This window comes from Gorilla gorilla, chromosome 15 (assembly GCF_029281585.2).
Source record: "Gorilla gorilla gorilla isolate KB3781 chromosome 15, NHGRI_mGorGor1-v2.1_pri, whole genome shotgun sequence".
Taxonomy (NCBI): Eukaryota; Metazoa; Chordata; class Mammalia; order Primates; family Hominidae; genus Gorilla; species Gorilla gorilla.
This window is the reverse complement of record NC_073239.2, coordinates 95678320-95692750: the sequence shown is the minus strand read 5'-3', so window position 1 is coordinate 95692750 and position 14431 is coordinate 95678320. Positions and strand designations below refer to the sequence as shown.

The 14431-nt window shown below is 36.3% G+C and overlaps 1 protein-coding gene across 36 annotated transcripts in view; it reads right to left on the bottom strand.

The window, feature by feature from the left end:
• NRXN3 (neurexin 3) overlaps positions 1–14431 on the bottom strand; it is a 1705132-nt gene that overhangs the window by 1048694 nt on the left and 642007 nt on the right. The gene's annotated exons all lie outside the window — the stretch shown is intronic.

Genomic DNA, 14431 nt, shown 5'->3' with positions numbered 1-14431 from the left:
CAGGAATGGGTGCAAATTTTTCTTTTTCTTTTTTTTTTTTTTTTTGAGGCAGAGTCTCGCTCTGTCACCCAGGCTGGAGTGCAGTGTTGCAATCTCGGCTCACTGCAACCTCCGCCTCCTGGAATGGATATAAATTTCTATCCAGGGTGGGTAAGACATAAAACCTAGAATTTGATATGTGCAAAACAATACTGCACAAACAACACTTGTGCCTTAAATGTCTCTTTGAACAACCACTATTTAGGGAAAAGATGGATCTGATTTTTACTTTTATATTTTTAATTTTTGTGGGTACATAGTAGGTGTATATATTTATTGAGTATATGAAATATTTTGATACAGGCATATGATGTGTAATAATCATATCAGGGTAAATGGAGTATCCTTCACCTCAAGCATTTACCATTTCTTTGTGTTACAAACAATCCTAGTATTTTTTTAGTTATTTCTAAATGTACAATGAAATATTTTTGACTGTGGTCACCCCGTTGTGCTCAGATTGTTTTGGAATCACAATTTTTTAATTTAAATTTAGCCTTCTGATATTGTAGTATTTAATAAGGGTTTCTAAAAACATATTTCCCTTCAAGAGTTGGGCAAGTGCCCTCATTATGATAATCTATGGTATTTTCATCTGATCTGCTGAGATTTCTGTCTTTGTAAGGATGGAATAATTTTCCTCTTACTAAGAAATCTGTGTTTATCTACAGATTTCTCCTGTGGCTCAAAGTTTCAAGTCATTAAACTTACAATTGTTAATTCAATAAGTGTTCACTAATGCCTTCTATATGATTAGCACCGTGCTAGATGGTGAAGATACAATGATGAATAGTGCATTTCCCCAAATCATGAGGAGTCCAGAGGTTGGTTCTGAAGATACTCATGGAAACAAATAAAGAATAGATAACTAAAAATAAAATCTCAAGTCCCTTGACTGAATGAACAGAATCCCCTATTGGCCAAGGAGTACCCCGAGAAACCTTAAAAACTAAGTTTCCAGCCATGATGGGCAGGGAGGGTAGATATGCCTTAGTATATTCATGCCTCAGTATACACCTTCCTTATTCACCTTTAACCAGGATTCTTTCCTAAGAAGCAACAGAAACCAGCTCTGGAAAAAAAAAAAAAAAAAGAAGCAGGTGACCCATTTCTTTATTGTCTTTAGCCAATCACCTGAGGCCACAACCAGACTCTCCCTCTTTACAGTATTGATGTGACAGGTAATCAGTTTCACAAGGCATCCCTTCCTAAAAACCAACCACCATCTCTGGACCAGTTTTGGCTGACTTGTGGGGGATATACACTGGCAATTTTCATATCCTCTGGTTTACTTTTTGATGTCAGAGGGCCAAAAACTCCACCCTCAGATCATGCTAACACAGCTATTTTTTTTAACGTGTAACCCATGAAGAGGCATGAAGCTCAATTGCACATTTGCATGGTTCTCCTCCGTAAATATTCATGACTCTTTCTATAGTGTATTAAATATGTATATTCAGCTACCCTGCTCAGCATAAATTCCTGTTCCCTTTACCCCTGATCACCTCAATGTGCTTGCTCTCAGCTTTTGCCAGAGGCTATGCTTCCCAGCCTCTGGGATGGCCAGCCTGCAGGCTGCAACCCTTTATGAGAAATAAAGTTCTCCTTTCCAATTTTATAAAACCCATGATTCTTTGTTTACAGCATATAACTGTGATAAGAGTTCTGAAAGATGTGCGAAGTGCCAGGAGAACTTATAGGTGGAAAAACCTAGACCTGCCTGGAGTAGAAGGAAGGTTTCATCTAGGTGGTGACCCCTTGAGCTGTTATGAAGGATGAGCAGACAGCTGTTGCAAAGGCAGATACAGAGGAACAGTCTATAGGGCACACAGCAAAGCATGGACACAGAGGTAGTGTAGAAGAGCCTCGGGGATTGCAGCAGCCACAACCTGTTGGCTAAGACTAGAGGACTAGAGTACAATGGAAGGAAATAAGAGACAGAGAGTACCAGCATTACCAAGAGAAGGTCAACAAAGCATCAGTCATGTGGAGAGTGACTCATCAGTAATAAACATAAGTTGAATTATGGCATTCTAATGTTATCCTCTTCTTAGTTGTCTCTGTTCCTGAATAATAATTCCTAATTCATCTTCTATGCATCTCTAAATGCCAAGTACCTTTCAGTCACTGAAATAGACAATGCCTTCGAGACTGGTTATGGCAAGCATGGGGCACTAATATGCCTATAGAGCTGAGCTGAGGGAGCTTGACTCTGGAAGGTCAAGACTTCAGAAAGACTACCTACAGAGATAGGAGGTATTAGTGATTAGAAGTGGCCTCTTTCATGGGACCATCAGCATTTGTTCTAGAGTGATAGATTTCATTCATTTAGGCATTAACACTTCAGCATACAAGTGGCAGAGGCAATATGTACAATGGTGAGGAGCAGAGGCTTTGGAATGGAGTAGACTGAATCTGAAGCTAGGCAAAACATTCCATATGACTAAGTCTCATTTCTTTCTTTTCTTTTTTTTTTGTTTGTTTTTGTTGTTGTTTGTTTGTTTTGTTTTTTGAGATAGAATCTTGCTCTGTTACCCAGGCTGGAGTCCAGTGGCACGATCTCGGCTCACTGTAACCTCCACCTCCCAGGTTCAAGTGATTCTCCTGCCTCAGCCTCCCAAGTAGCTGGGATTGCAGGTGTCCAAAGCCATGCCCGGGTAATTTTTATATTTTTAGCAGAGACAGGGTTTCACCATGTTGGCCAGGATGGTCTCGAACTCCTGACCTCAAGTGATCCACCCACCTCGGCCTCCCAAAGTGCTGGGATTACAGACCTGAGACACCACACCCAGCCTCCATATGAACAAGTCTCATTTCTAAAATGAGGGTAATGACACCTACCTTATAAGATTGTGGTGAAGATTAAATAAGATAATGCCAGCAAACTTCTTATCCCATAATGGCAGAAATCACTCAATGCTATTGTTTTTACTATAATAATTAGTAGCCACCTGTCAAGTGCATGCACTTCATATAGCAATAGCAAAGACTGTCAAATGTTTATTGTAAATATCTTTGTGTATAGACTTAGTAGCCTATATTATTTTGCTGTGGCAAAGGAGAAAAAGGGTCCAGGAAGATATGAAGAGGGGAAAGAATGAAGTTGTATCTTCACTTAGTATTCAATTTTCATGCATTTGAAATGTTAACCATGAGATTCCTACTCCTTGTGTTTTCTATCAGATATGTAGGAGGATGGATAAACAAAGTCATGGATAAGTACCTGAGTACTTAACTAGTCATCATGGTGTTACCATATCTGGCTTTTCTATTTATGATGACCGGAAAGTTTTGTAAATTGGTTCTATTAGTAAAAGGGAGTTTGCTTGTCAATAAGTAAACCGAGCAGTTAAGTTAAACATTCCAACTGCCGGCAGGTATACCTAGGCAATCTGAGTTTAATTTCAATTATCAATTTCTTTTTGTAAGGAAATGGTAATCCTTCTCTAGCCAGAGATAACCGGCCCAGTGGCTGCATCATTTTTTTTTTATCCATCTTCCTTTGTGTTCTCTTTTCTCTGTGAGATGGGAAAGGTACAGAATTTTTCCAGCATTATAAAACATACTACGTGTGTGTTGCTCCATTGTGAATACTTCTTTGTGTCCCTTTCCCTTTGTCTTTCTATCTGACACACATTTGCTGCTGCCATACACTGTTTCTGCTCCTTTCAAGCATTCCGTTTCTGTTGCTCTTACCCCTTCAGTCCTATGGGCATTGTCACTCTGGTCAGTGGGGCAGTTCCTTCCGCTCGGATTCTGGGGAGGAAAGGAAGAAAAGTGCCTCCTATCACAGTAAAACCCCTCATGGGAAATAAGCAGGTCTTCCTCTCTCCCGCTTTTGTGTTTCAAATATTACTTTTTATTATACTGGAACAGAGGAGCAGCCCTCTGTTTATTGCTTTAGATTTTATCCTGCCCGCACTTGTGGATAACACCAATTTCATTTCTCTGTCATCTCCTGGATTTCAGAAATAAATTTCATTCCACTCCTATTCATCGGTTTAGGTAAAAATATTCTAATTCGTTACCTTTGCAGTGATCCCCCTCTTTTTTCCCCATTAATCCTTTAAAAACAAAGTCCTGTGTCATCATTAAGAGACAGCTTGATTTAGGGGACAAAAGAGTACTCATATGATGAAGAATTATAAAACTAAATTTATAAAGGTTCATGCCTACCATTCATCACCTTGAGATTTTATGTCGAGCACTCAGTGTCCATGAGCCTTGGTTTCCCCATTTGTAATATGTTGATATTAAAAAAAAATGTGCCCCAGCAGGCCTATTGGAGGATCCTGAGTTCATAACCATCCAAATATTTTGCTTTAGAGGACATGATCTCCATTACATTTTGCCTCTTTTTTGGGACACATACACATTTTAATACTTTTCTACTGCAATATACTTTCAGCCATTTAGGAAGGACACTTAGATTATTATAACTCAACACTGCACCTCTTACTTGCACCCCTTGATAGCCTCTCTTGTTTTCATTTTTCAATAGGTTCCCTTGAGGAATCTTTGAGGACAGTGCTGCTGACAGAGGGCTGGCACAGGCTTGGGGATGACAATGATTTTCTGAACAGATATTACATAGTCAGATTTCCTCTGAAACAGCTTAATTTTGAGAAGGAAATGTATAAAATCTTCTTAGTTTTATTTCCCTAACTTCTAATAAACTCAGAGTTAAAAAGCTATGTGATTCTAGTAAGTCAACAGAACAGCCAGAAAATTACTCCATTTTTTTTTTTTTTAGAAATAACATCTCCTGGTCTGTAAAGTTTTCTTCCCAAAATTGGAAACTGTGTTTCCTGAGATGCTTTGAATCAGTAAACAGACTTTCATTTTGTGGCTAATTATTCTGGAAACTCCAGAATTCAAATTATATTATCTTTTATGATATGCATAAAAACAACTGCAATTTATATATATGTATATATGTACTTTATACATATAATTTATACATATTAGGCATAATGAAAGGGAAATACATCCATTAATACATTTATCTTGTTACCAAACAAGAATAAAGAATTTAGGTTAATAATATTAGCTTACCAAATGGTCACTGTACATCCTACACCGCATAGAGGTCAAACGGTTAAAAGATAAACTGAGGCACAATAAAAATTTTAAGGACCTTACTAACAAACAGTGATTCATGAATTGGACAGGGAAGCTCTAAATCAAAAGTGGCTCAGGAGCTCCACTGAGGGAATGCAAATAGCAGGCTTTTATAGGACAAATAGGGGAGTAAAGCAAAGAAAATATTTGATGGATTACAGTTACACTGTTGCCTTATTTGGCCTATCCTATTGGAAAGTCCCAGTTATATAATTATAAATTTGTTGGCTGCTTCTGATTGGTTGAGCTTACATTCTGTTTTCTCTGAATATAGGTATTTATGAGCTGTAGCTCAAATTAACTTTTGCTCTTATTTGCAAATCCAGCAAGGTTAAGGTCATTTATGCGGCCTAACTGGCTTTGTTCTGCTCAGGGATTTCTCAGGCCCAGTTTCCATTTAAATTTACCGTAATACCTCCTAATTTTCAAAATATAAACTGTGCCTGAAACTAATACGGTCCTAATTTGGTGTCCATGAGAAATTAGTTCCAGGACCCTTGTGAATACCAAAATTTGTAGATGCTTAAGTTCCTTATATAAAATGGTGTCTTATATTATGTGCATATAAACTATGTACATCCTCCTATACTCTAATCTCTAAATTACTTATAATATTTAACACAATGTACATGCTATGCAAATAGCTGTTATATGTATTTTTATTTGTATTATTTTCTATTGTTATAATGGTTTTTTTATTGTTTTTGAAAATTATTTTCAATTTTTTTGTTAGTTGAATCTGCAGATGCAGAACCAGCAGTTACGGAGGACCAACTGTACTTACAGAATTTGTCACCTTGTATATCTGACTATAGCAATTAGACACATAAAATGGATTGGAGTACATAAAGAAATCTTGGAAAGGTAGAAGGAAAACAGAAACAGTATTTTTACTCAAAATTACAGTCCCTGAAATATCAGCCTTTTAAAGGGGAGCAGAAACACAGCTTGCGAGGCTCCAAGCAAGTGGTGACATGAAGGCGGACAAATCAAAACAAAAAAGGAAATCAGGAAAATCCCTAAGTAAACCAGCATTTAGGGCCTCATCATGAGAAATGCACACACATTGTGAAAAAAGACATCATTATGTTGAATTGAATGTTGAATTAGCCCTGAACAAAATCCATAAGAGACTCATCTGGATTTTAGAGATACATACATCTGAGGTCCAATTTCTTCAAGAGAAACAAGAAATGGAGGTGGGCAATGTGAAAGGGAAGAATAGGGAGGGAAAAAGAAACTACTCAGTCTATGAGAATTCCTCCTACATTTTCCTCGGAAATTTGCAGTATAAATTCCTAAAATGACACTCAGCTCTTGGAACTCTGCTTGCTCTCAGTAAATGTCCATGGAATAAGTGAATGAGGAAGAACAAGGAAGAATGACAACATGCAATATTTACAGCTACATGTTCATCTTCCTTCATGAAGTTTTCCTTACTTTCAACTGAAATATGGCCCAATCAGACTTCATGAAAATATTTATTTGTCAGAAATCTCTTATTTTACAGAAAAAGTAATATATATTCTTTTAGATTATTAGGTTAAGACGACAAATTCACTCCTTGGTTAATTTTCTTCCTTTCTGAGTGACAACAAGACAAAACACTGTACTTTACAATTTTTAGGCTTGTACCTTGCATGTTGATTCTTAACAATTTTGTATAAATAATAAATTAAGGTAGAGCAATGGATACAATTCATTACCCCATTCACTTACTTAGCAATTATTTACCAAGCATATACTATATCCAAGGTAGCTTCAAGTCATAAAAATCATACAGTGGCAGATATCAATGTAAAAATTTTAGGCTGTACTGCCATTAGATCTTTCTCTCTCTCACTCTTTCTGTGTGCAGGTGTGTGTATACATACCTCCAAACTAGGTACACTAACTTTATATATCTAAACCATGTACACTAATTTAACATGATAATACAGCAGTTCAAATTGTGATTGATTAAACAGTTATATGAGTCTATATACTGCCTCTCTTAACCTGATATTTAACAATATAAAATTTCTACATTGGCTGGGTATTTGCCTATTTTAAGATGTTCAGATATTAAAAATTTATTCCTTTGTCTAGCAATAATTCCTAGAATTCAGCAGCTCTATTAACTTTGTTTATATCCATATATCTTGCTATGGTTTGGATATGGTATGTTCCCCCCAAAACTCATGTTGAAATTTGCTCCCTTTTTTTTGTGGTGGCAGTGCTCAGTGGGAGGCATTTGAGTCATGGGGTGAATCCCTCATAAATAGATTAATGACCTCAGGCAGGGGTTAGTGACTTCTCTTTGTACATGGGAATAAATCAGTACCCTTTAGAGTGAGTTGTTAAAAAGAGTCTATATTCTTTGGTTCCTCTCTCTTGCTTCCTCTCTCACCAAGTGATCTTTTTGCACATACTACCTCCCCTTCTGTCTTCCTCCATGAGTGGAAGCAGCATGAAGCCCTCCCCAAATGCAACTGCCCACTCTTGAAACTTTCAGCCACCAGAATCAAGAGCCAAATAATCCTCTTATCTTTATAAATTACCTAGCCCCAAGTATTCTATTATAGCAACACCAAATGGACTAAGACATAACTTATGAGGGCTTGTGCTTTTAACAAGTTATTTTTCTCCTCCTTTTTTGCTGTTTCCTCTGCTTCTTCCTTCTATGAGACAAAGCATACTCTCTTTTGGAAACCACTTATTTGTAATTTAATGCCTCAAGTTCACGTCACATTTACTTTTTAATTTGGTGCTAGATCCCATTCCATTTATTCTTTCTAAATTTCATATGAAACTTACAATTGAGGAAACTAAGAGTTGAAGTAACTTGTCAAAGACATGTAGCTCATTTGTGGCGTAGACAAGTGTTGAACCCAGGCTATTTGGCTCCAGTGTCCTCCTTGCCCTTTGTAATTGCACTAAATGCCTGTCTGTGCTGAGATCTCAACACAGATCAATAATAATATAGGAGATAAATTACACAAAATTACTATAACATATTGCTACTTTTCTACAATATCCCTGTTTATTAACATATGAAATGTTGCTACAGCAGATTGCTATTAAAAGATTTCTGATATAAGTGGTCACCAAAATCATGAATGACAATGATCCCTATGTATATCTGAAGATGTTAAAGGATGGGAGGAAAAGATCTATGGGAAATAAATATGTGACAGCAACATTTTGAAAAGCTATCTTAAGAGAATGAAAATACAGTTTGATAATATGATGTGTGTTACAAGAGAGAGGAGAAGCAAACACATATATTGCTGGTAGAAATATAACTTTGTAAAACCTCTTTGGAGTGCAATTTGGTAATATATATCAATATTTATAATGCACTTATCTTTTGACTCAGCAATTCTACTTTTAGGAATTTATCCAATAGATCTTCTTATACATGTATGCATTAACTAATGAACAAAAGTATATACTTCTTACATTTTTAGTAGTAAAAAGCTGAGAAAAATTTAAATGTAGGGTGCTGACTTAATAAAATATGGCATCCCCCTAAAATGAAATGTTATGTGGCTATTAGACGGAATAAAATAAACCTATATATTCTTACATGGAATAGTCTCTAAGACATTTTAAGTGGAAAAATAAGATGTGGAAAAGTTTGTTGGTATTTGTGTCAAGAAGAAGGAGGAGAAGAAAGAAGACAAGGAGAAGAATGTGGATATAATTATATGTTGTATACTCATAGGCTATCCCTGAAAGAAGATACAAAAATCCCTAATAAATTTGGTTGCCTTTGGGAAAAGGAGTTTGAGGAATACGATGAGTGGGAAGAATTTTTACTATTTTACCTTTTGTTCCATGTATAATCTTATTAACTATTTTAAAATAAACCAATCTGAATTAATATTTATTAAGAAGTGTTTAATATTATATGTTTAGGAAGCATCCCACTATCATACTAAAATCTGGCTGTTATTGATACGATAAATATTGTTACACTTGAAGTGTTCTATATGTTACAAGAAATATAAAACATACCAAAAGAAGCAAAAATGTGCATTATGAAGATAGAAACTCTGAAGTGCAATGCTTATAGCTTGCTTATAGTTTGACAGAGAATACATTATGATACATAGGCTCTTGCTTTTCCATCTCTGCTAAGAGTCTAATAAGTGGCATCACCAGGTAAATGGCTGACAGTAATGATTACTTGACTTTTAAAATGGATACCAAAGAGGGTTCTACAATTTCCTTTGAGAATGACTTTTAATAATGAAGAAGTCAGCCCTCCTTATTGGTCTGAGGCAAGAGTTTCTGAGTTAAAGGAAAGAGCTAAACAATTTGGCTCTGAGATTCTGAGATAAACGATTTGTAAAGATGAAATAACATATTCTTGTACCATGGAGAGGAAAGACAGAGCAAAAGAAAGAGAAGAAAACCGTAAGTCCAGTATAATAAACTGCAGCTCACTAAACTATGCCTAAATTAAGCAATAACCACCCACATGCTGTTAATTTTTCCAAAGCACTGGAAATGGAGTCTGCTTAGAAACTTAAGGCAGAGAAGCTAAGGGAAAAGGCAAAAAAAAAAAAAAAAGAAAGAAAGAAAGAAAGAAACAAATTATCCAAGCAAGTCCAAGAGGAGAAAGACTCAAACACTAGTAGCCTTGGGAGATAAAATTTGCAGATATCATATCCTTGTGATGTTATTTTCATACATCTCTGAGATTACTGTGCACCTCTATGATGAATCAAAGATATCAGCTTATACAGGGAATACACAAGATCATCAAAGCTATTCTGTGACACAAATAACTCTATTGTGGCACTTAAGTGTCTTAAGGTCAATATATTTTTGTACAGCACACTACTTCCTTTCTCCTCTGTGTCTAAGAAGAAAAAATAAACCTTGTCACAGAGAAATTAGTGGGTCTTCAGGTTCAAAGTAATTAGTGAGAGAGACACTGTTACATATACCTAAATAATCAGGCATATACACAAACTCACAATTTCCATGCCACATATACACTCCATTTTAGAAAAATAATGAAGATGGCCACAACACAGAAGAATTAGCGTTTGAGAGGAAAGAGAAATAGAAAAAGAAAGAAAAAGTTGAAATTCATTAATATGTGTTTACTGTATTCATTCAAGCTATCCATATATTTAATTATTATTAGTTCTCTATATTCATTCATACTGCACATGGCTTGAAAGGGATAGAATAAATTAGTGGCTAGGAAATCACAGGGAAAGGCACAATCAGACAAGGTCAAAGACAAAAAGTCATTTTCCATACTTTCACTTGTGCACTCATGACACCAATGAGAAGTTCATACCTGTTTTCAGAACTGCATGCCTCTTAGGTTACTGCTAGCCTTACGGAACTACAGCCATAGGAACAGGACATTTCTTCCAGAAATTCTCCAGAAAACAGCCCTGGTTCTTTTTGTTTTTGTTTTTGTTTTTGAGATGGAGTCTCGCTCGGTCGCCAGGCTGGAGTACAGTGGCACAATCTCAGCACACTGCAACCTCCGCCTCCCGGTTTCAAGCGATTCTCCTGCCTCAGCCTCCCGAGTAGCTGGGACTACAGGTGCACACCACCACACCCGGCTAATTTTTGTATTTTTAGTAGAGATGGGGTTTCACCATGTTGGCCAGGATGGTCTCAATCTCTTGACCTCGTAATCTGCCTACCTCGGCCTCCCAAAGTGCTGGCATTACAGGTGTGAGCCACCACATCCAGCCAGTTCTGTTTTCCTTTAGTAGTGTTCCAGGTCACCCTGTAGTTCAATTCGCCATGATGGCTGCCAACTCTGTTGTTCTTTTGCAATTTAAAAATAAATTCTAAGCTAGAACTATATGTATTAAGTGTATTAAGAAATACATTCCCGCCAGATGAATCAAATTCAGCAACAAACTTGATTCAACCAAAGACCTTGATTGACACACTCTGTAATATATGTTTATTGATAGTAACTAGAGAGCAATTTATGGTGTGGTATTCTTGGAGGATTTGGAAAGCAGGAGTAGTAGGATTTGTAATGAATAATAATGAATATATCATAGATACCATGAGGAAAGACAAAGTATTAAAAAAGAGAAGTTAAGAAAGGCAGAAAGAAGAGCTGATTAGAAAATTGTTTTTCTTGGGAGGAAATACTTGGCATGGAACTGGGCCATAGTCTCTGACAAAAGGGCCAGGAAGTGAAGCCAAAAGGAAGAAGGCTAGAAGAAAACTGCTTTTTTTCCCCTCAAGATCACCCTTCTCTCTCATGGCCCATTGATTTCTCTCGATGCTGGAAGATCATCCTTCTTTTTCATGCTCTTGTCTCCATTAAAGAGTGTCACAGAATGCCTTGGAAATAGCCAGTTCCCAGAACAAACAACATTTTATAGCAGATGAACAGGAAAAAAAAAATAGCTGATGTCATTCAGTATTTTACCCAAGTGACTTTTCGGAGGACAGGCATTCTAAAAAAGAATGACTGAAAAAGTTCACAAACTTATAATCCACCTTGATTCAAATTTAATTCAGTATTTCCCTTCAAGGGGGGAAAAAAAAGAAGCTCTGTTTTGAAAATTAAGCAAGGTACCCTATGACTTCTATTGAAATAGCAGCAAGAGGTAAGGCTCAGGGAAAACCTCCTCTCCCTCAAACCCAGGGTGCAAATACTCTCACAGTTGAAAATCAGATAAGAGTAAGGACTGGCACACCTATTACAGAGACAATGTGAGATCCTGTAACAGGTCAAGCTATGAAATCTGACATGGAGTCAATAAGAAGAGGGGCTTAGAAGTTCGGATCACATAGGCCCTTTTTCTCTCCAAATTTAATTGCATAGTCTTCTCAAACTTTTCCACTCAAATGCCAATAATACCAGGGATGAAATAGAGAAGATTCACAATAAAAATTAAATGTCTTTGAATTCTTATGTTTTTTTCTTAAATATTTATGCTTATTTGCATTCTTCTGCATAATATATCAATTTGGTTTCAATTTAAACTTTTACTCCATATTAACAATTAAAATTAGCTTCAGAAAAAAAATGTATTATATTTACTTTGTGACTCTACATAACCTTAGATACATGGTTACATTGTTTAGCTCTAAAGGTGTTAGATTAGTTTAAAAGACCCATGTATATTTGTTTTTTCCAGTCAAACACTGTTCAACCATTGAGCACTGTATTATTTCTCTGATATTAAATTTCCAACAAAATTAATGTTCTTAGTACATTAAAGGTTTATTGTGAAAATCTCAAAAGCAATTTCCAAAATCTAATCTTGATTCTTTATGTAAGTATTGAATTGAAATCAGTTATATTCTTTCTATACGTTGTGATCAAAGCTGGGAATATAACTTTGCTGACATATTTTCCTCTCAATGCTGTTTTTGGTGGGGTGTAAATAGAAAATATTTTATCAGATTAAGAAAACCTGCTGTCATCTGTGTCACCATCTTCCCAACAGAGGTAATCCTGGAAGTTGTCTTATGATGACTTTCCGTGGCTGATCATGTGGAATATATGGGATTGACTTCATGAGAAAGTGTGGATAGAACAGCAAAAGCAAATTCTGATATCCTGATTAAATAACTGCCTCAGTTCCCTGTTCTCCAAATAAGTCTCTGAAGCTAGAAGATGCTAGATGTAGCTTCGGATACGAGGCTTTCCACCTTCATGCTGAGTTTCCACCTTATTTCCTTCTGAAAACCAATGCAAAAGGAAAGAGAAAATATTTCCATAGAAATGCCATTAAAATTTTTTGAAGAAGCAAGATACAAATGACTATATAACAATTTGTCTAATTCCATGTACATAAAATGTCCCAAAAAGGCATATTTATTGGAACAAAGCACACCAATAGTTACCTAGGACGATGGGTAGGAGCAGGGATTAGCTACGAATGAGCAGAAAAGAAATCTTGGGGATGATGGAAATGTTCTAAAATGTGATTGTGGTGATATTTGGACAACTTTATAAGTTTAATTATCATCCTTAAACTGTAGTTTTATGATGGGTAAATGTAGTGGTATGAAAATTGTATCTCAATAAAGCTGCTTAAAAAAACAAACAAACCAAAAAAACAGGAACAGAAAACTCCAGGCTTTGGAGAGAAAGGATGTTTCAATTAGGCTTTTAATGATCTAAATATCATGACAAATTTCTGGCTAATTAGAAATATTTAAACACAGAAAATAGGCCATTGCTTAAAATAACTGTAAGTGATGCCAAGACAAGGATAAAGCACTCTATTTAGTAAGCAGTTGCTTATATCGATATTTTAAATTTCTTCTTTTTGTGTTAACTTAGACGGAACATTTGCCCCCCAAAAAGTAGAATTGGGCTTTATTAGTTTGTCATGCCTATAATATATCTTCTACCAAGAAAGAAGTTTAAACTAGCACCTATAAAAGACTTACTAGGATGGAATCAACAAGTAAACCAAATGTAAAAGTTGGATTTTTCCTAGTAAGGAAAGAATTTTAAAAATGATGAGATACTATGGAGAATTACATGTGCTAGATATCAACTAATCCAGTTTTTCTTCTCATGGGTGCACTAGCCGACTACATTTCCCAGCTTCCTTTGCATGTAGGATGGAGTCATGTCTAGCAAACCAAATATGGATAGAAGCGATGTTTGTTACTTCCAGGCAAGGCAATAAAACCTACTGCACAACCACCCAAGCTCTCTCTCTCTCTCTCTTCCCTACGGATACAGCCAGAAGTAAAGAACTCCGAGGTGGTGGACCCACCTCATGGAAGGATCCTAGATCCCTGAATTACCTCTTTGAAGAGAGCTGCCTGGGAAAACTGACCAATTAGCATTGGACTTTGACTGAACAAGAAATAAAACCTTCTTTTGTTGAGCCATTATAATGTTGGGATTGCTTGTTACAGTAGTTAGTATTAATAAGCCTAATATAACATGCTATAGTACTCAAAGCATATTTCTTCCTTTGTTCCTTTCATCATCTAGGCCTATTCTTTCTCTTGTGCCTATTCTTCCTATTTATCTTCATATTCCCCTTCTACATGTTGACTCAAGCTAATGTTTACTTCTAAGGAAGAGGAAGAAATACATGAGTAGTTTTCATCCTGTGCCTTGTTAGGACCCTTCTTCAAGAACTAGGGTATCTGAATGGGATAAGGTGAAAATAATACTGCAGTTCTTCCTTTTGCAGAGACAGAGTGTGTCTCAAGTCTTTGGTTAAAGTGTTGCCTTATCACCAATAGCAGTGATCTGCCCACCTGCTAGAAGTTCCCAACAGAGATAAATACTGGGAAAGAAATGTCAGAGTTGGCA